We start from the raw sequence: 20,398 nt of genomic DNA on the forward strand, positions 1-20,398 counted from the left end.
GATAGCAAAGCAAGCACATTTCCCACATATGTATGGAGCACATCCATTTAGAAATCTCTTACCTTATGTCCCAAATATTGAAAAGTAAGAGTTTATATTTTGGAAAAGGTATATTCATTATTGCATCTCTGCTTCAATAAATCAGCATAAGGTTTGTTTAACTTTGTTAGGCATTTTAAAACAGAAAATGAGGAATTGTTTCTCAGAAGACAAATACTATATATATATATATATATATATATATATATATATATACATGTCATATGTAATTTGGTAGGTAGATAGTTATTATAGATGATATACAAATGAATGACACATGAGTAGACAGATTGATAGATGATAAATAAATAGATATTTTAGTACAGGGATCAGAATAGTGAATAATACAAGATTTATAGTGTATATTTTTTTGCCACATTTCCACAGAGACTGAAATTATTTTTTTCTTTTCTGAAGGAAAATCCTTACAGTAATTTAAAAACATAAAAACATAAGTTGAAAAATCACTTGTTATGTATAACAAATGAGTGTGGCCTGGATTTCATCCATGTCACTGAGTGTATCACTTAACACAGTGGAGCTTTTGTCCAGTTTACTTTCCTTCCTATCACTTCAGCTTTACTTAGTGAAAGCTGCATTATATGAAGTTCTAAATGCATTACCCATATGGCTCGCTGTCTCCCTACCCCTACCCTGCCAGCTCTCCTCTAGTAAGGTTTGTATGCCTGTCAAAGAAGATTTTATCTTCCAAAGATGGAGCAAGTGGTCCTTAGACTATGAATTAGAAAATGGAGATAAGGGTTTAGAACTTCAGTTTGATTGTCTTCATTTTATGAATACAAGAATTTAGTCAAACAACCAAGTATAATTTTTATAACAGATTATTCTTATGGTGTGAAACAGCTTATAAAAAATTAGAAAAGATCTTTACAGAATAAAAATAAATAGAAAAAGACATATTTACCCAACTGTAATTGCTTGCTTATAATATGCATGTACGAATCATCCTGGGGTGGCTTAAATTAGAAGACAGAAATCTTTGAAATGGTCAATTCAAGGAGGTTCTTCATATTTCTACTTCAAGATTGCTTTATCTGGAGAATGGAACCCCCTTCCAGCTTTTCTGCCACAGCTAATCACCATGTCTTACAAGGTCATTAGCATTTCAAAAAACATCTATAGTTTCATATTTAAGGAATCTTAAATTAGGTATTACATATACCATTTCCAAAGTAGAGAATGAAGTAAAATAGATATTAAAGTGAAAAGGGTGTTGTTTTCTTCTTTTTTTAATTATTTTTTTTATTTTACATGTCGATTCCACTTCCCTCTCCCTCCCACCCTCCCTCCTATCCTCTCTCCCCCCTCACATGCACCCTGACCACCCTCCACTCCCATCCCCCACCCCAATTCCACATGTAGGGCAATGCCATCCAGGTGGGGTCATGTAAATCTGTCAAGTCATTTGAAGTAGGGACTAGGACTTCTCTCCTGTCTCTAGGTTAAGGCAGTATCCCTCCATGGGGATGTATCCACAAGGTCCTTTTGTGCACCAGGAATACATCCTGGTTCCACTCTCTGAGGTCCCTTAGACTGCTCAGTCCTTCTAGCTGAGACCCATATTCAGAGGGTCTAAGTCAGTCCCATGCTGGATTCCCAGCTATCAGTCTGGGAGCCGAAAAGGGTGTTTTCATGGAAAAAGTAAAGGGCTCGGTTTTGATAATTAGTAAGATAAAAAGAAACGTCTTCCCATTGTCATTTTTATTAACATACATTTCTTCTTTTCATTGTTTAGTCATGTTAGATAGATTTGATAAATGAGCCTGTAAGCAGGATGATTAACTTGATGAGTAATATTATACATACAAACTTTTTTCCAATTTAACTTTAGCTTTCTATTATCTCCTAGGCTTCTTTGAAACCAACTGGCTGTACTGTTATAGGGGATCACCTCCGGACTTGGCATACCTCTGGGGGTTTTCTACAAGTTTTACATATTTAGAAATTAAGGTGTAAATCTTTTCTTTTTAGTGATACTATTGAAGCATGTACAAGTGTCCAATTAGCCTATAAAGTTAGTGACCAGAAATTACATTTACATATTCAGGCATAGCTGTTGTATAGCTATGCAGTGGAGTATTTCACTGAGTGTGTAACATAAAAAAAAATCCTATTATTCCATATTAATAATAAATTCAGTTACCTTAATACATTTCATGCTGGTCAAATAGTCATATTTACTGGAATTATTCATCCCAGAGGATTTAAACAATTTAATTGCCCTCTATAAAATATGTCCCTCCCTCTTGCTGCTGACCTCTAATTTCTACTGTATACATTTGACTTTATGGGAACTGAGTAAATACTAGCTATTTCTTAAGTTCTCACATCTGGGCACTTTTGGTAAACTTTCTTATTTGTTATCAATGATGCCCAGTACCAAAATTTTCTTTAATGTTACATTTACAGAACAGAGAACATGTTCACTTTTATATAAGTATAAAAGGGATGCAGAAGTCAAATGCAACATTTAACAACAAACTATAGAAAAATTAGAAGTGTGATATGACTTGCTATCACAATATATGTGGAAGTGCCAATGTAAAACATAAAATGGTTTTAGAATGTGGTTGGCTTGACTTGTTTGTTTTCTTTCAAAAATAAATGTCTTCAGACAAATATCTTCCATTTGATTGAAAAGCATTTTCTCCTCTACTTATATTTCATGGTTTGCTCAGAGATACTTTTATAAACTCACTACTGATCTACAAAGACCACATGGTTTGTGCCATGTATCTGCATTTCAACATGGCCATAAATACTATGGCATTCAGATTGTCAAACAATATAGCTGAATGTAGGAGTCACTAGGTAGCATGACCCTACATTGAAAACAACACTGAACAAAGTTGAAGAGCTGTAGAGAGCAGAGAGAGAAAGATGAACACTTAGTCAACCAGCATGAAATGTTTTAAGGTAACAAGTACTAATTAACATGGCACAATAGGAATTCTTCATGTTGCACAACAGTGTATAAAACAGAAGGTTAATTGTAGTCTGTTGAATGAATTGCTTTATACATAAAGGTCCTAGCCACAAGGCCTGAAAACAGACTGAATTATTTTAATGTTTAATAAAAAATAGCCCATCTTGTAAATATAATATTACTAAGATAGTGTTATAAACCACATTTGGAGGTTCAGAAAGGAAGCTGATGATTTCCTCCTGAGGATGTTGTATGCTAGCGGGAAGAACATGGGGACCAAGTGTACCTCATGGTGGGAAGAAGATGAGACAGTGCACTGCAGAGTACCTCCCTCAGCGAATCCCAAAGAACCAATGAGTCCTGACTCTGTGAATGCTTCAGAAGTATTAAACATTCATTACTCCTTTATTCTCTAATACTTTACAGTCTTAAAGGAAAGGGAACGTTTGCATATGATTATTGGCCAATGCCTGACAATTCCGTGATTGCTAAGTACAGACTTAACCTCGTGAAGAGGTGCAGAGAAGACACGACTTGTGTGACTTAGAAGGACCAAATTTTAGAAAATTGTCTTAGTAGGGTCTTTCAAGGCAAACAGGATGTAAACAGACACAAAGGATAAGGAATCTATGGATGCCTAGCATAGGAAAGAATGAGGCAGGAAGCTGGCGCACCTGACAGAGTACCAACCAGGTGATCTTGAACTTTGTTTCTGCCTCTTCCTTCTTTCCTCTATCTTTGCACAAATTTTGCTGACCTGCTCTTATGAATGTCCATTTCTATAACAACATAAGCAAAAAAGGAGCTCATATGAAGGATTTTCATGGTCTGTGCATACAATAGATACATACACAAATACTCTTGTTTATGTCAGTTTCATCAGCCTCCTTTAATATATTTTTTTACTTAGGTTTTGTGAAAAGAGAGAAAAAATATCAGTATCTTAATTTGAGAATACTAAGTGTTCCAGCTAGTGTTCTTCATAGCCATATTTATTTTATCTTGGTTTGAGAATTATTAGAATTGCTTATAACCAAAGGAAAATATGATCTTTAAATTAGTGTATATTTTTAAAATTTCAGATAAAAAAAGAGAAAAATTTGTATTTACAATCTTTTAAAAAATACCTAGAAGGGCTCCTTCCCAGGTGAAAAGATTAATTGGAATATAAATTATAGGGGGGATAATTAAAAATAAAATCCTTAAATCATGACTAAAATGATTAAAAATAAAATCTTTAAACTGTGCAAACCTCCTCACAATGACTATAGTAGAAAAAAGCTTTGTTTTTTATTGCTTTTGTTTTGTTTTGCTTTGGATTTAATGAATCCAGAATGCACTGCACATTACAGACAACTTGCTAAGAGACTGCAGAGAATAACAGCCCCAACCTTTATAACACATCCAAGCAAATACCACCCACTCAGTACATTAACTAGTCCACACGTGGAAATGCTCACAGCACTATCCTGACATCTGATAACAGTGGTGACCATCTGTTAGCCAATTTGCTTTATGAGGGAGAAATGCACATCTTGTCCTTTTAAAAGGTTTATGTTTATTTTTAAATTATGTGTATGTGTGTATGTTTGTGTGTGGGCGTAGGTGTTTGTGTAGTTGTGAACTGCCTAACATGGGTGCTTGGAACCAAGTTGGGTCTCCTGGAAGAGCAGTGTATCCTCTTAGGCACTGAGGCGCCTCTCTAACCCAGATCCTGTACTTTTATGACAGAAAGCAGTTCTAAAGCTTGGAGCAAGGAATCCATTGCAGGTAAGCTCCAAAGCCGGTGGAAGCTGAGAAATAGAAGAGGCCCTTCCTTCACATGAGCTTTCTAAAAGATGGCTCAGGGCCCTCTTTGAAAGACTAAGTTGAGGCTTATGTAACCATTATCAGAGTTGCATACTGTGGAAAGGGAATAAGAAGAACCATCACAGAAAAGTAAGAATGTACAGAGGTCTCAATTGCCTTTTCTTTTCAATTTCCAGAACCAAATCTGTTACTCTTGACTGGTGTGTACCCTCACAGTGTGAAATGAATAAAGTAATTGGTTCCTAAGAGAGCAGGCAATGGACAGTTCTGATTCTTTAAATATTTCTTGTGTATTCTAAAAGATAAATGAGTATTAAGTAGAAAGTGATGAGTAAATCTATTACTATCCAGTGACCCGAGTGCTGGGGGTGTTTCTGGGGAGGGGCCCATGGCAGGCTGAGCTTTGAGAGGGATGGAGGCCTCTTCATGAAGAACAGAAGGGACAGCATGAAAGAATTTAAATGACTCTTTCAAATGTGTCTGTGAATGGACATTCACAGCTCCTTTCCACATTTCACCTAAACTGCTCAACTTTGAGATCTGTGGTTCTCATTCAGATGTTAATGCCTGGCCATCTGTCTTTTCTTCAACAAAATAAAAAGATATAAAAAGCTAGGGGGAGTATGGTGCAGGTCATGTGACCCTAATCACTGCCATTATGAGCTTTCTGGGAGTAATCACTCAGGTTGTGCCCAGGATGAGCATCTGCTGATGATGCAAAGATCAGAAGACTGAAGACTGCTAAAGACAGGCTTCCCTGTAGACAGCCAGTGATTCACTCCCTAACAGAACTGCAGATGCAGAGCCCAAATCCATAGGCTCTAATAATAGCATCCTCTCCCCATACTGGCCGCTTTGATTTAAATTTCCTTAAAACTTGGTTGGAATTATTTAAAGTGCATATTTGCCTGTAAATATAATTAGAATTCTAAAGAAGGATGTGGAGAAGGCATGCTAATAATGATTAAGTGTGAAATGGGAGCCTTCATCTACACACATGGTTCTTTTCTGTGCAAGGAGAAAAGAATGTCACCAGGGCTCAGTCACATTTTATGTGACTTTTTCCTGCTTGGCTTTTATTAAATTGGAAGTGAAGGCATAATTAGGAGAATGGATGTTTAAAAAAGAACTCTTCAGGTCACTCTTGGAGATCATTCTTTAGCAAGGCAAATTGTAATTATTTTTTCCTTTCACAAGGTCATTTATCCATCATGATGTTGTTTCTTAAACATTTTAAACAACCTTAGGTGCATTGTGCCCTGCTCTACTAACTTTTACATTATGCAGGACTTGAGGTTTTATGTATCTTTACATACTATTAGATTTATAGTTAACTCCCTCATATAATAACCTTAAGCAAAATTCTGCCTATAATAAATTGCATGCTGAGATATGTGGCAGTTATCTTTCAGTGGGTTGGTTGGTTGGTTTGCCCATGTAAAGTTAAAGATGTTGGCATTAAAAGATAAGTATAGCTTCCCTCTTTTGTGAAAACCAGTCATTATCCCAACTCACACCCTGAAGACTTGGTGCTTCTGGATATTCCTTTCCAATTTCCTATTTTAGAGTTGAGACAGGCTAAACTTATTTCCAGTCTATGTAAAATAACTGTTAGTGAATCATTTACCAATTGAATAAATGCTTTATTGAGCCCCACTTTGTGCCAAAAAGTGTGTTGGAGGAGAGCAAGGTAAAAGTCATACTTCTCACTCTGACTCAGAGCATGACAGCCTGCCAGCTGCCTGTATCGTATTTGCAACACACTCATGGGACAACCAAAGCATAAAGGATATTGTGAAGTGATTAATCTTTATTTTTAAGAGACTTAAAACGTCATGAATGCTCTCATTGGTGGGATGGGTTAGTGGTCAAAGATTCTTGCCGCCTGCCCTTGTGGAGGACCCAGCTTTGGTTCTCAGCACCTCTGTAGTAGTTCACAGCTGTCTGCAATTGCCTTCTTGCTGCTACATATACTGGGCTTTGTTGTGGAGTACGTACATATATGCAGGCAGATGCTCATATCCATAATGTAAAAATAAATCATTCTTTAGACCTGAAGATATTAGCTTTGGCTGTCCTGGAACTTCATTTGTAGACTAGGCTGGTCTCAAACCTGCCTCTACCTCCCGACTGTTGGGACTAAAGATGTGTACCATCACTGCCCAGCCATAGAACCTGAAGGTTTTTGAAAGCTTGGTTATGGCAGCACTTGTCCAGGACCTACTCTGTCGTAACAAGAAAATGCTAAGTTTCATTATTCAAGAACAAACGATGTTGAATTAGACTAACATTTTTTCTCCTTCTTTCTTCTTTCTATCTATACTTACATTTTGTAAATCTTTAATCTCATTTTTAAAGGGGTCAGCTGTAAGGACTGGTATTTCTCTTTGCTCAGTTCTCAAGTAAAGAATGTAACAGCATTTGAGTTTTGGACCTTTGTCAGCCAGGGCTTTGAGCCTTTTAAAGATAACACCAGCAGCACATTCATGACCGAGTTCAGCAGATACCAGGGAACTGGGATTTATGCTTCATAGGCCACACTCTACCATGGGTTAAAGAAAAACGTGTGCATTCCAGGCTACATGATATTGTTTCCATAAATACCAGAGCTCCATAATGTCATTCTCAACAAATTGTAATGTAAACATGTGGCAGTACACGTCAGTTATGCTTAATAAGAGTTCATATCAAGTTATACATCATATTCAAAACCTTTTTCATACGTGGAAGAACTGTCTCAGTGATGAAGTGCTTGCTTTCCAAGAATGGAAACATGAATTTATATACCCAAGAATCCATTTAAGTCATATGTGCTAGCATGCGTGTGTGACTTCAATGCTAGAGGTGCCATGGGGTGGGCGGGCAGACATAGGACTGGAGGATCCTGTGCTAGTGGGCCAATACAGTCACCCAGTGAGCTCCAGGTTCAGTGACTGATCATGCCTTAAAAAAATAAAATAAAATAAAAAATAAGGCGGACTCTTTTTACTGCAAAGAGAAGTTTCTCTGATAAGGGATAAGAACTATATATTCCTGTGGGTATGGGACAGATATTTAAAGTACATTTTGCAACTATGTTGCTTTAGTATAGTCAGTAGCAGGTTCTCATCTAAGATCTGTGATTTCACTATCCTCAGATAGTTTGCTTTGTTTATAATATAAGCACAGTTTCCCTCCTGTTGTGCAGGCTTTAAGTACACATTGGGAGCCATTGGTTACCATCAACATATGAGTGCCACTATTGTACCCTTGCGGTCATTGTGTCCTGCTGGTGATCATTGGGGCTCACAGGCATTGCAGCTGTTTCCCTCCCTTGGAAGCTATAGTACAACGGATTAAAATGCAGAGCGTAAGAGTAAGTGACAGGGGTGCCTAGCTCCAATTAATATATCTGCAATACAAGTCCTGTATCTAAAGCTCAAGAGACACATCAAAAGAGGGAGTGGAGAGACTGTAAGAGGGAGAGGACCAGGAAAGTTGCTGTAAGATTGTGTTCCCTCGAAATGACAGGAGCTCTTCATCTATGATATCTCAACATTATGGACGCCTGAACAAGAACTGAAGAAAAATAATACCAATGAACATGCTAATATGGAAGGGAGACATATCAAGGACCTCACTGATAGTCAGAGAACTACAAACATGTACATGAAGATAGCAGGAGAAATAGTCTTCCCCAAGGATGAGCCCCTATTTGGTTAACCAATGCCAAATTTTCAACCTTGAAATCACACACAGGAAAGTAACACTAACTGTAGTGTGCAGCTTATATTTATATATTTAGGCATATACATACGCACCTGCACACATACACACGCACACATGCACGCACACGTACCCATAATAAGAACAAAGAAAAGAAGCCATCATTTTAAAGTGATCAAGGGGCACAGTTTCATGGAAGAGGTTGAAGGGAGGACAGGGAAGGGGAAAATTAGATAATTATATTTTAACTAAAAAAAAGTAATGTGGAGAGTGACTTCGAGAGATCTGATAGCAGCCTCTGGTATCTATCTGCCCGTATACCTTCACACATATGTGTATTTGCACAAGAACCCATGTACACAGCATATACATCCCCAAACAAAAGACAAAGAAACAAAAAAATTTTAAAGACCACATATGTTAGAGTTTGTGTTCAGAAAATGTCATCATGAATAAAATTAAAGTAGAGTTTGTTTATTCACATTTAGAGAGGTTTCAAAACCCACAAGAAGATACTTTCCATGCAGTATGTCAAGTAGATGGTTGGTTCATTTCGACAACCTCTCTGGCTATGGCCCCATTATGAAAGATTGCCTCTATTACCACCTGGGTCTCGCTATGGCATGAGGGTGATTTGAGAGACAAGAAGCAGCCAGATTATGTCTTGCCATGCGGTTCCTGGTCATGACAGAGCAGTGTCAGCATGGCCAGAGCCAAAGCCATATCATTTGCTACAAAACAGCTCAGAAACTCTGAATATCTAAGATGTGTGTTGTGAAGGTAGAGTCTGTAAGAGGCCTTATAGCTGGTTACTCTCTTGATTCCTTTCTAACTATCCTGTGAGAAACTTTTGCCTGATCTACCTCATGCTAGAGGCTGGAATAAATTAATAACAGGAATACTCATCAGCCCCTGTGACCAAAACAGATGGCTTTATCCCCATTGGATGTACCTGTCAAATTCAGCAATCAATCAAACTATAAAATGTACCTTTAAGGGATATGATAAATAAGAAAAAAATCTCTTGATACTATATGAGGGGAATATGCAGATCTTCACATCATCTCTTGGCATTTTATACATTTATTTTCCCCTTGCCAGGTGGTCTGAATGCCCTAGATTTCCCAATTTGTCTTATGTAGATTTGGTGCGAAATACTGTTGTTTATATCTCAAACATTACTTATAAAATCTCTATTTGGAAAAGCTATGACTAACTATGGATGCACATAAAAAAGATGCTAACAGAAATGAAAGGCTCTCTCCAGACTGAGTTTCCAACGCTTTCCTTATTTACAAATGCAAAAGCACATTGCTTGTCTCACTGGTGACTGGTGTTGTCTGATTCTCCCTTTGCTGAACATTCAAAATTTACATGAAATGACCTTTTAAAAATGAGGAAACCATTTATGCACTAAACGCTATGCATTGTGGTGTGTGTAAATGTTTCACAGCTTATTTTTGTATTCTAGAAAGGTTGGCATGGAAACCTTGAGGAGCCATTTCACATGTTCACTGACACATAAAGCCTTCCACTTCTTAAAACCTAATTTATCTTTATTAAGATTTAATTTAATATAATTTCTGTAAAATTTTAGGAGCATGAATTGCCTACAGGCATAAGCAGCTATTATCTTTTTTTGTAAATAAGAATATATTTAATATGACAATGGTAAGGATGTAGCATCAGGATAATTTTGAAAAAGTAATATAATTCACACATATAAACAATAGGAACATGCTGACCTGTATTCAAATACGGCTTCTCATTTTTATGAGATTTACATTAATGGCCTCAAATGTTGAGATTTGTTGGGTCAAAGATAGTAATGTCTGTGGTAAAGATACCAGGGCATAATAATGTAGAGCTGAACTCTCAAGCATTCCATTCCTGCTAGTTAAAACTGTGCTAGTATATCATCTGGATGACAAGAAGACACCATTGGCTAAGGAGCTATTGGCAATTATCAGATGCTGGGAGGAGGGCAGGTTTTCCCTAAGAGTGTTACCTCTGGCAGTCTCTGGGAGTCAACCATGAAGTCTGTGCAAGGCCACAAATCCTAGAAAGTTTGAGGAGCACAAATTGGTCTCCATGTGAGAAGTAAAGGGACACAAAGTTAGGTTGGTTGAGAATGAGGATGAATCTTTAAAGACTAGGAAGAGAGATGTAAATATGATCAAAATACATATGAAATTCCCAAAGAACTCACAAGACAAATTTAAAAAGAGAAATTCTGTTAAGTAAAAATCATCTTGTTCTTTCCCAAAATGCATTCACACGAAATTCTGTATGCTTCAAGATTGCATAGATAGCTTTGTTCAAACTTTCAGTTTCTGCATGACGTTACAGTTTCTTTTTTGTTTTCCTCCATTACAAGAGTCTGTGGGGAGAAGAAAAACCTCAGTAGAGAAACCAATTAGTTCCATTTCCTGTAATATTTCTTTTCTTGTGGCAACTGGATTCCAGCCAATTCTATTTTTGCATTTTTACTTTCCCCCACTGCATTTCTTTCTTTCTTTCTTCCTTCCTTCCTTTTTTTCTTTCTTTTTTTTTTTTCTTTTTTGCTGGATAGAGGGATTTGTGTTTCTCATTTTGTCAAAATGGAATTCTTATGGCGTGTCATGAGTCTGATGTTTTCAAAGCTTAAAAAGGCACACTGAGGAGATATGATTTTACATCATCCACCATATCTAAGGCTTTAAAAACAGTCTGGTAATTCAGAAAATGTTTCAACTGGCAGTGGATTAGGAATGCCCAAGGAAATTTCTCCTAATTCTGTGTTTTGGGATAGGAGAGTTAGTCTTGTGCAGCTGTGGTTTAAAAGAGGAAACTGGGAGTCTGGGAAGTGATCTCATGAAATTGCAAAAAGTGAAAGATAAAATGGGAACACATACAGGAGATTTCCCTAAGCCAGCACTTGTGAATTCAGAGAGAATTCAGAATCTCACAGCACTGGCATCTGAACCCACAGCCAGGTACAGGAGGAAGGCTGAGAATTTTCTGAGACTTTTGATTGCTGGTTGAGTGGCTTCTTTTTCTTGTTTCCTTTTTGGTATATATATTTGCTATGTGTTTAGTTACGTGTGCATTTCCCTTACAGGATATAAGAGTTTTTTAAAAAACAAAACAAAGATTCTGTCAGAGCAAATCATCATTTCCTACCTTTTCTATACTGTATGTTGAAAAAAAATCTTGAGGTGCATTGAATTTTCATTTTTCCATACAGAAATGCCAGCTGATCTGAGTCCTATTTTGTTACCCTGAGAGTGAGAGATAGAAATGCTCCTATAATAAGAATTGTAATGTTCACTAAAATCAAACAGCCCCCATCTCTAGTAGTGGGTGGTATGCAGAAAAGCTTCTTTTCAGACTTGAGAAGAACAATGGTCATATATCTTTCCTCAGCCTGGTCCAAACTGCAAATATGGAAGAGATACAGTTTGACTGTGAAGATAACCCATGTCTCTTCTTGTATCCCAGTCTACTCCAACAAGGAGACATTTGAAAACATGAGCATAGCATATGTTTTGCATGAATTGCACTCTATTTATCCGTCCTCCCTTTTACTAATGCTGGTATACTGGAGATAAGAAATCACTAACAATACATGGAATGGTCTCTGCTTCGCCACAGCATCTCTTATGTCTGGCACCTGGTGGCCATCGTCCCTCCTGTATAAACAAAAAAACACTTCATTCTTTATCTGCCACAGCTGATGTTTTCCCTCACAGCAATTATGCCTTATTGATGTGCTGGCTCTCTCTCTCTCTCTCTCTCTCTCTCTCTCTCTCTCTCTCTCTCTCTCTCTCTCTCTGTGTGTGTGTGTGTGTGTGTGTGTAATTATTTGTTTACTCCATTTACCTAGCACATATTCATTGTCACAGATGATTTTGTTTGATCCATGGTGAGTCCCTAACACCTAGTTCAGTTTAGGGCACATGGTAAGTGCTTGTCTTAGTTAGGATTTCTATTGCTATGATGAAAAGCCAAGACCACACCAACCTGGTAAGGAAGTAACACAGGTGATAGTCCTTCACCAGGGAAGTCAAAGTAAGAACTCAAACATGGCAGGCACATGGAGGCAGGAGCTGATGCAGAGGCCATGGAGTGGGTGCTGTTTAGGTGGTTGCTCATCATGGCTTTCTCAGCCTGCTGTCTTGTAGAACCCAGGACCACCAGTCCATGGATGGCACCACCCACAGTGGACTGGATCCTCCCATCCAAATCACTAATTGAGAAAGTACCCTAGAGTATTGCCGACAGCTTGATCCTATGGAGATGTTTTCTTAATTGAGGTTGCCCCCTCCCAGATTACTTAAGTTGTGTCAAGATAACGTGAAACTATCCAGTACAGTGCTAATGAATATTAATTCAATGAATAAATCCAGTTACTGAGCTCATTCACTTACTGGCTGTGCCTCTTCGTGATATTCTCCCTTCTCTCACACATGTACTGGACCTCTTTTTTCTTCCTACGCCTCACAATTTTTCCTTCCCCTATTAGTTTCCTCCTAACAATTACAAGCAAGGTTGATGAAGAAACTAATGCTCCTAGATCGTTTAGGGTACCTGATACTACACCGTGTGTGGCTGTGTTGTCATAGAAATGAAGGCTAGGTTCTGCTCTCAGCTTCCCTTTGTTCCTCCTTGATGTGGGACAGTGGATTTTAAACAGTGTCCCTCCATCAACAGCACCAGCATCCTCTAACCGATTAGAAGAGTAAGTCCTGGAGACCCATTTCAGGTCTACTGACACATGAACGTGTGGCTGCAGCCCTGCAACATAGGTTGTTTAAAGTTCTTGTGATACTGGTGCTGAAGTTGGAAAGCCAGTGATAGAACAAGATTAACTCCCACATTTTATATTTCAGTTTTAAATCCCTCTAATTCTCTGAGTTTGTTTCTTCAAGCTGTTATGATAAAGTGTTAGGGGAACCTTGGTGGATTCCATGGTAGGTGAGGGTGCCCGAGGCTGGGGACAAACATGCCAAGCAGACAGAGCTTAAGTGGGTTTTATTGGAAAAGGAGAGGGAGGGAAGGAAAGAGAAAAGAGATAATCTTAAACAGACACACAGATGGGGAGAGGATAGATGAGGGAGACCGGAAACTCCTATCTGCCCGAGGGAGCAGCGAGGGTGGGGGACAGGGATCTTTCTTTTAAACATGTCCTTTGCACCTGGGATGACACAGGATACTGCCTGAGTGCATTCTGCCCGGTGATAGGGACAGGCCAGCATAATGCCTGAATCCTTACACAAGCAATTCTCCACACCTCATAATATGAAATTCTCTAGCTCAACTAATGTACTACTGAACAAAGGAAAAGGTTGACAGAATTTATTAAGTTAAGTATCTTTATAAAATTTTGTAGCATTCATACTATACATCCATCTCTGCCCAATTCCAGGGGATACCATTTCCAAAAAGACTACGATGCACTTCTTATTTCTCTTTGGACAACTGTCTCCTCTCTTCTCCTAAATTCCCATATGCTGCATAACAGGTGACCTATGGTTCCTCTGGTAAAGTAACTTCTGGCAAAGCAAATTGAGACAGGACCAAGCTTCTCCTTCTTACCTCAAGGCTGAGCAATGTATCCCACCATAGTAAATGGGCTCCAAAAAGCCAGTTCATGTACCTGGGATAAGTCCTGGTTCCACTACTAGGGATTCCCTCCCCCCCCCCCAACAGATCAAAATTAACTACTGTTATTTTTACTATAGCTATAATAATAACAACTGTTTGTTAGTCATGAAGCAGGAGAGAAACTCAATGATTCTGCATTAACAAAAGCAGTGGTTTTCATAAGTGTTTTTACAATTTTCATTCCCCACAAAAAATCCTCCAAAACAACAGTTAACTGAAGTAAACAAGTTTGGCATAGTGCTCTATCTTAATCAGGAGCCCAGATTCTGTCTGTATTTCCACTTCAATATTTCCAATATGTAACTTTGCTTTTCTGCCCAAATGACTGCTCAGCTCTATCTTTTATACATTCTAGAGAGCAGAGGGGAGGGGGTACAGCTTCTTCATTTACAGCATTCGGTAGTATTTCCTAGGAACCAAACATCTGTCTTTTCATATACTGCTGCTATGGAGATGAATATGTTGTCATTAAGAATAAATGCATCCAATTAACCCTGGAAGACTATTTTGTTTAATAAAAAGGTAAGAAAGGATAATAGAGGGCAATTTATAGCCTCTGCCACACAAGAATTAGCCCTACTGCTTTTGATAATCAGAGGAGAAAGTGTAAATTATTAAGGTTGCAGTGAATGCTCAATATTCAGTTATATGATTATGGGACAAATATAGACAGCAAATTAAATATCTCTTGAAAATTGTGTAATTGGAGAGCATAATCTTATCTTCTACTTATGAGGCTGAGTATTTTTCTCAGCATGAATTAAATCATAAATTCTAGTAATTTGCGTTGCTAAGAAGATAGACATTTATGAAGTTCCAGGCAGCATGCTAGGTGCTTGCAATGTATTACCTTTTTTTTTTTCTTTATAGTCATCCAACAAAATAAATATTCACCATTTCATCACTGAAAAATCTGATATTCAGAAGAACTCATTTTCCCCAAGACATATAGATAGTAAAAAATGCAACTGAATTCCAACCATGCCTGTAAGGCTCCCTTTCTTTCCTGTGTTGTTTGGTCTCTCATAGCTCCTCCTTTCCCGAGCACTGCATTTAATTTGCTTTAATCATCCACACTACACACAAGGCATGCAGTTGCTGATTGAGTCTTCTGCTTTTATTGATACTGAGAATTAATTCTTTAGCATTTGTATTCAAAACCACATTGTTGCCATTTGATTTGTGATAGAATCCAGAAAAATGCCCAGTAATTTATCGACAAAACTAAGTGTTTTGATAAGTAATTCCAAATCTTGTTGTTTTACATAAGAAAAACAGAGGAAAGAAAGAAATGAATTAAAAGAAAAAAAGAGAGAGAGGTAGTGTTGTTTCTTTTTTGTTTGGTTGGTTTTGCTTCCAAGCTTGCCCCTGAGTGTCCTTGTGCTGTAGGCTTTTTGGTTTGCATTCTGTGTCCCAAAACATCTGTTCTTCCACTCTTAAAATGTATCCTACATTATTTAAATGCATGGCTTTTGAAGCCACCAATTGAAGACAGCATGTCTTACTCTACGTAGCGGTTATTACATTTAAGCACTACAGTAAACAAAATGCAAATGTACCTTTTATGAGCCTGAAACAGACTCAAGTTATGAAATCAGTTATGAAATAATTAAATGTGTATTTACCACATTTACAAGCCTTGAAGCTAATCAGTCAGGAGTCAAAGAAAATTTCCCTTTTGGTTGACTAATGTGAATTATTGTTCATAATAATTTTAAATGTTTTTAAATGGTATAAACTGAACTCTGAAATTTAAATAACAAAATTTGCAATATATAGCAAATATATACCTTAACCTATTACTTTCAGAGAATCCACCTGTTTGGAGTGCTGCATTTAAAGTGGTTTCATTGTTCAGTACATGAAAATGTTGAACATTGAACAATTTAGGATGTCCTAACAAAGGGGTCTTAATTGAGAAAAGACATCATTGGATAGTGTTTAAAATAAAAGTGTTGGCTGCTTGCATAATTAAACTAATTATAAAACAGGATCCTGTGGTGTGATCTGAGCTCTCATATGCTCTGGAGCCTTCATTTTCTGTGAGCTCTTCATTATCAGCTGGTTTGGTTGGTATTTACAGGAAAGAAGACCCTTGGTGGGTTCCCTAAATTCTTATTCTAGCTTTGAGAACATGATAAGGTTGAGGCTGAGGTAATGAAATTTAGTAATATTAAACTAATTTCCAATTCTCACAGTGCTTTGCTGAATATTTGGATCCTGTTTGAATGTATTGTCTGGATCCTTCCCTCTAAATGCCCACATGTGCCTCAATTTAGGTATTAAAATATGAAACTGGCCCTGATTTTTAACATTTTTTTGTGTATTGTGGCTCAAAATTTTAATCCCAGCACTCACAATCGGGAGGCCGAACACTCCATAGGTTTTAGGCTAGCCTAGTCTATGCAGAGTTCCAGGATAGCCAGATATACATAGAGAGACCTGTCTGAAAATAAATAAGTACATACATACATTCTTCTCCTAAATCTTTTCTTGTCATTTTCAGCGGATCCTTGGAATTTAAGTTCACAAAATATGATACGACTCTACAATGCTTTGTTCACTAGATTTCATTAGTTAGTTATTTTAATCAGCAAATTTGATGAATTTCTCACTAGTGAACTATGTGATTATACAAGTTGGTTTAGCCTGCTCTTTGGTTAACTCCCAAGAGAGCTGAGTTTTGACCACTCCCATGGCCCCCAACTCATCTACATCACTGTTAGTTTCTGGCATTTTGTTGAATCACTCAATGCATAGATATTCACTTTATCCTCCTAATAATCTGAACCAAATCTTGAGAAAAAAGTACACCTTTACTTAAACAGTATTCTTCCCTGTTGCTACCTACTTGACCAAGTTATGCTTTTAGATTTTTAGATAATGGTTTTCTAATTTTTCTGGTTTTGCTCAGAAAAAAAAAATATATATATATATATATATGTGTGTGTGTGTGTGTGTGTGTGTGCGTGCGTGCGTGCGTATGTATGTATGTATCTATCTATCTATCTATCTATCTATCTATCTATCTATATATATATATATATATATATCTCCATATGAAAAACAGAAACAGTTGGGTAACCTGCATAGGTCCAAACTAGGCCCTCTGAATGTGGATGATGGGCAGTCTGTGGGGCCACTGGTAGTGGAACCAGGATTTATCCCTAGTGCTTGAACTGCCTTTTTGGAGCCCATTATCTTGCAGGGGGGGGGAGATTGGTCCTGCCTCAAAATGATAGTGATATGCCACAATTTGTTGATTCCCCAAAGGAACATTACTGTTTCTGAGGAGTGGATAGAAGTGGGTGGGGGGGAGCAGGAGGGGGCGGGAGTGGGAAGTGGGATGGGTAAAAGAGAAAAGATTGCTTTAAAATAAAAATGATAAAAAAATTATTTAAAAACTTACCAGAAAAACAAAAACAAAACAAAAAGCACAATGTAGTCCATGACTCTAGCAGGCAGATGTAGCTTCAGTACACATTCTTGCAAATTCCCTTCCAGTCTTTTCTTGTGTGAAAATTTCCAATTTGCTTGGGAGATCTTGACCCTTTCCTCTTCTCTAGGGAATCATGTATTTCTCTCTTAGAGTCCTCCTTGTTTCCTAGCTTTTATGGTGGTGTGGATTGTAGGCTGATAATCCTTTGCTCTATGTCTAAAAACCATATATGAGTGAGAACATACTGTGTTTGTCTTTTTGTGACTGGGTTACCTCACTTAGGATAGTTTCTTCTAGATCCATCCATTTGCCTTGGAATTTCAAGATTCCATTGTTTTTGTTTTTGTTTTTTTCTTCTGAGTAGTACTCCATTGTGTAAGTGTACCACATTTTCTCCATCCATTCTTCAGTTGAGGGGCATTTAGGTTGCTTTCAGGTTCTGGCTATTACAAATAATGCTGCTATGAACATAGTTGAACAGATGTCCTTGTTGTATGAATGTGTATCTTTTGAATATATGCCTAAGAGTGGATTTACTGGATCTTGAGTTAACAGATTCCCATTTTCCTAAGGAACTGCCTTACTGATTTCCAAAGAGGCTGTACGAGTTTGTACTCCCACCAGCAGTGGAGGAGTGTTCCCCTTTCTCCACATCCTCTCCAGCATAAACTGTCTTTGGTGTTTTTTTATTTTAGTCATTCCCACAGGAGTAAGATGGAGAAAGAAAGAAAGAAACTTTCTGAGGCAATAATTTGTTAATAGGATACAGTGCTTTAAAACAAAAGATAGATTGTCAGGCTTTACTTCTGTTTCCAGAGGAAGAAGGGCCAGGGAGTCGGTTTGCATTGAGAAAATCCTTATATGTCATTCCCCAAGCAAACACAGGAGAGCTGCTTATACACCAACACCACAATGGAAGGACTTCCCTAGAACAATGGGGGAAGGCAGCTTGCCCAGGTAAAATGAGAAGACAAGGTCAGGACTCTCTAGGAGGGTGGAAGCAAGGCACTGACCCAACTGGAGAGAGTGAGGGCTGAGCTCTGGCAGAAGGACCTGAAGAGTCCCTGGAGACTGGGCTCCAGAAAGCTACTCTGTATTCTGGCTTCCCCAAAGGACTGTAGAAGATTCAAGATAAGCTGCCCACCTTGAAACATGGCCGGTATGATTAATTTTATCCCTGACCTTTTGACTTGAGACCTTTAGATTCTTTTCTGATAATTAATAGGCAACTCAGTTCCTTGAGCGTGTGTTCAGCATCTGCTGGTCAATTTCCTAGTGTTATCTCCTTTAGCTCTTACACAGTTACTGTTTTACAGTTAAGGAGTTGGAGGCTCTGAGAAGTTGGTGGCTTCCACAAGGCCACTTGGGTAAAGAGATGAATAAGATTCCCAGCCAAGGGAGTGTCTGATTCCAGATTCCATTGAGACTGTAATGGAGCATTTTCCTGGTAGGTGATGAGAGCATTCTAACCATTTAAGAAAGGGCAGTATTGCTGGAGATGTGTGTTTGTGTGAGGGGGTTGTTCTAGAGTTACTTGGATGACATATAATAGCATGGCTCTGCCCTTCAAGGCTGCTCTCTGTAAATCAGATGTTACTAACTTCTAACTTTGAAGAATTTTGGTCAATATTCCTTTTTGTTTATGTTAGAGCTGTATTTCAGTTTTATTCAAATAAGACAGTGAATTGCTTAGCTACCAAATACTAATTATGCAAGAATTACAGTTCAATATGAAGTGAGCTGTCGCTTTGAGCAAAGCATGAGGTTTAAAGCTTATTTCCACAGGTGACTTAATCTTGTGTCAAATCTCAAGGGCCTGAGTGCTACCATGATTTCAGAAACAGAATGCTTGCATTTTACTTCCTATACTGTTTTATGGAGACTCAGTCCATTTGTCAATACACTCATTTAAATTATACAATTTAGGGGATTTTAATATAGGCTCAGATAATGTGCAACTATTATCAGAACTGATTGTGGAAAATTTTCCTCAGTTAACAATAGCAAAAACCCTCCCTCCGTAAGGTCCTTACCTGCCCAACACACTAATATCCCTCTATCTTCCCCCCACCAATGAAGTATCAGTAAACAACTAATATAATTTCCCTTTCTGTAGATTTTCCTATTTGGTACATTCATATATGTGGACTTGACATATGCTGTACCTTCTTTCCCTTAATGTAGTTTCAAGGCTCATCCAAGTTATACCAGGTATTCAACTTGATTTTTATATATTAGTTTTTGTTAGTGTACTCAGTCTCAAAGCCCACAGATTGGCCACTCCATTAATCCTTGAAAACTTCACTGGATGACACTGGTATTTCAAAGACAACTTGAGGTTCGAGCTTTGCCTAATGCTGTAAACAGGTCTCAGTTTCTTTCAGAGCTCCAAGAACAAGTTGTGCAGCTCCATGTCCCAGCCTTCCTTAGCACCTTCATACCCTTTGAAAGTTACTTTTTTCATTTTGTGCTCTTGCTCCAGTAAATCCTGTCCTTGTGATCTTACAAAGTATTTTTACCAAAGAGTAAAGTGATCTACAACTTAGAATTGGAATAGAAAGAAAACCATGAAGCAAATGCAGTCAATACATTTTTAGAAGTTTTATTGTTTAGTGAAACTAATGATAAGTAGTATTAACTAGATATAATACTTTTGAGGGTTTCGTGGTTATACCAAATCAAACATAATTATTTGATCAGGGTGATATGAAAGTTAATATAATTTAAAAAGTTATTTATCATTCTTTGTTTTTATTCTCCTTTCCTATTTATTATTAACTAATGCGATTAAGTATTATTAAGTCATTACTTCA

The sequence above is a fragment of the Phodopus roborovskii genome, unplaced genomic scaffold (assembly GCF_943737965.1).
Source record: "Phodopus roborovskii unplaced genomic scaffold, PHOROB, whole genome shotgun sequence".
NCBI lineage: Eukaryota > Metazoa > Chordata > Mammalia > Rodentia > Cricetidae > Phodopus > Phodopus roborovskii.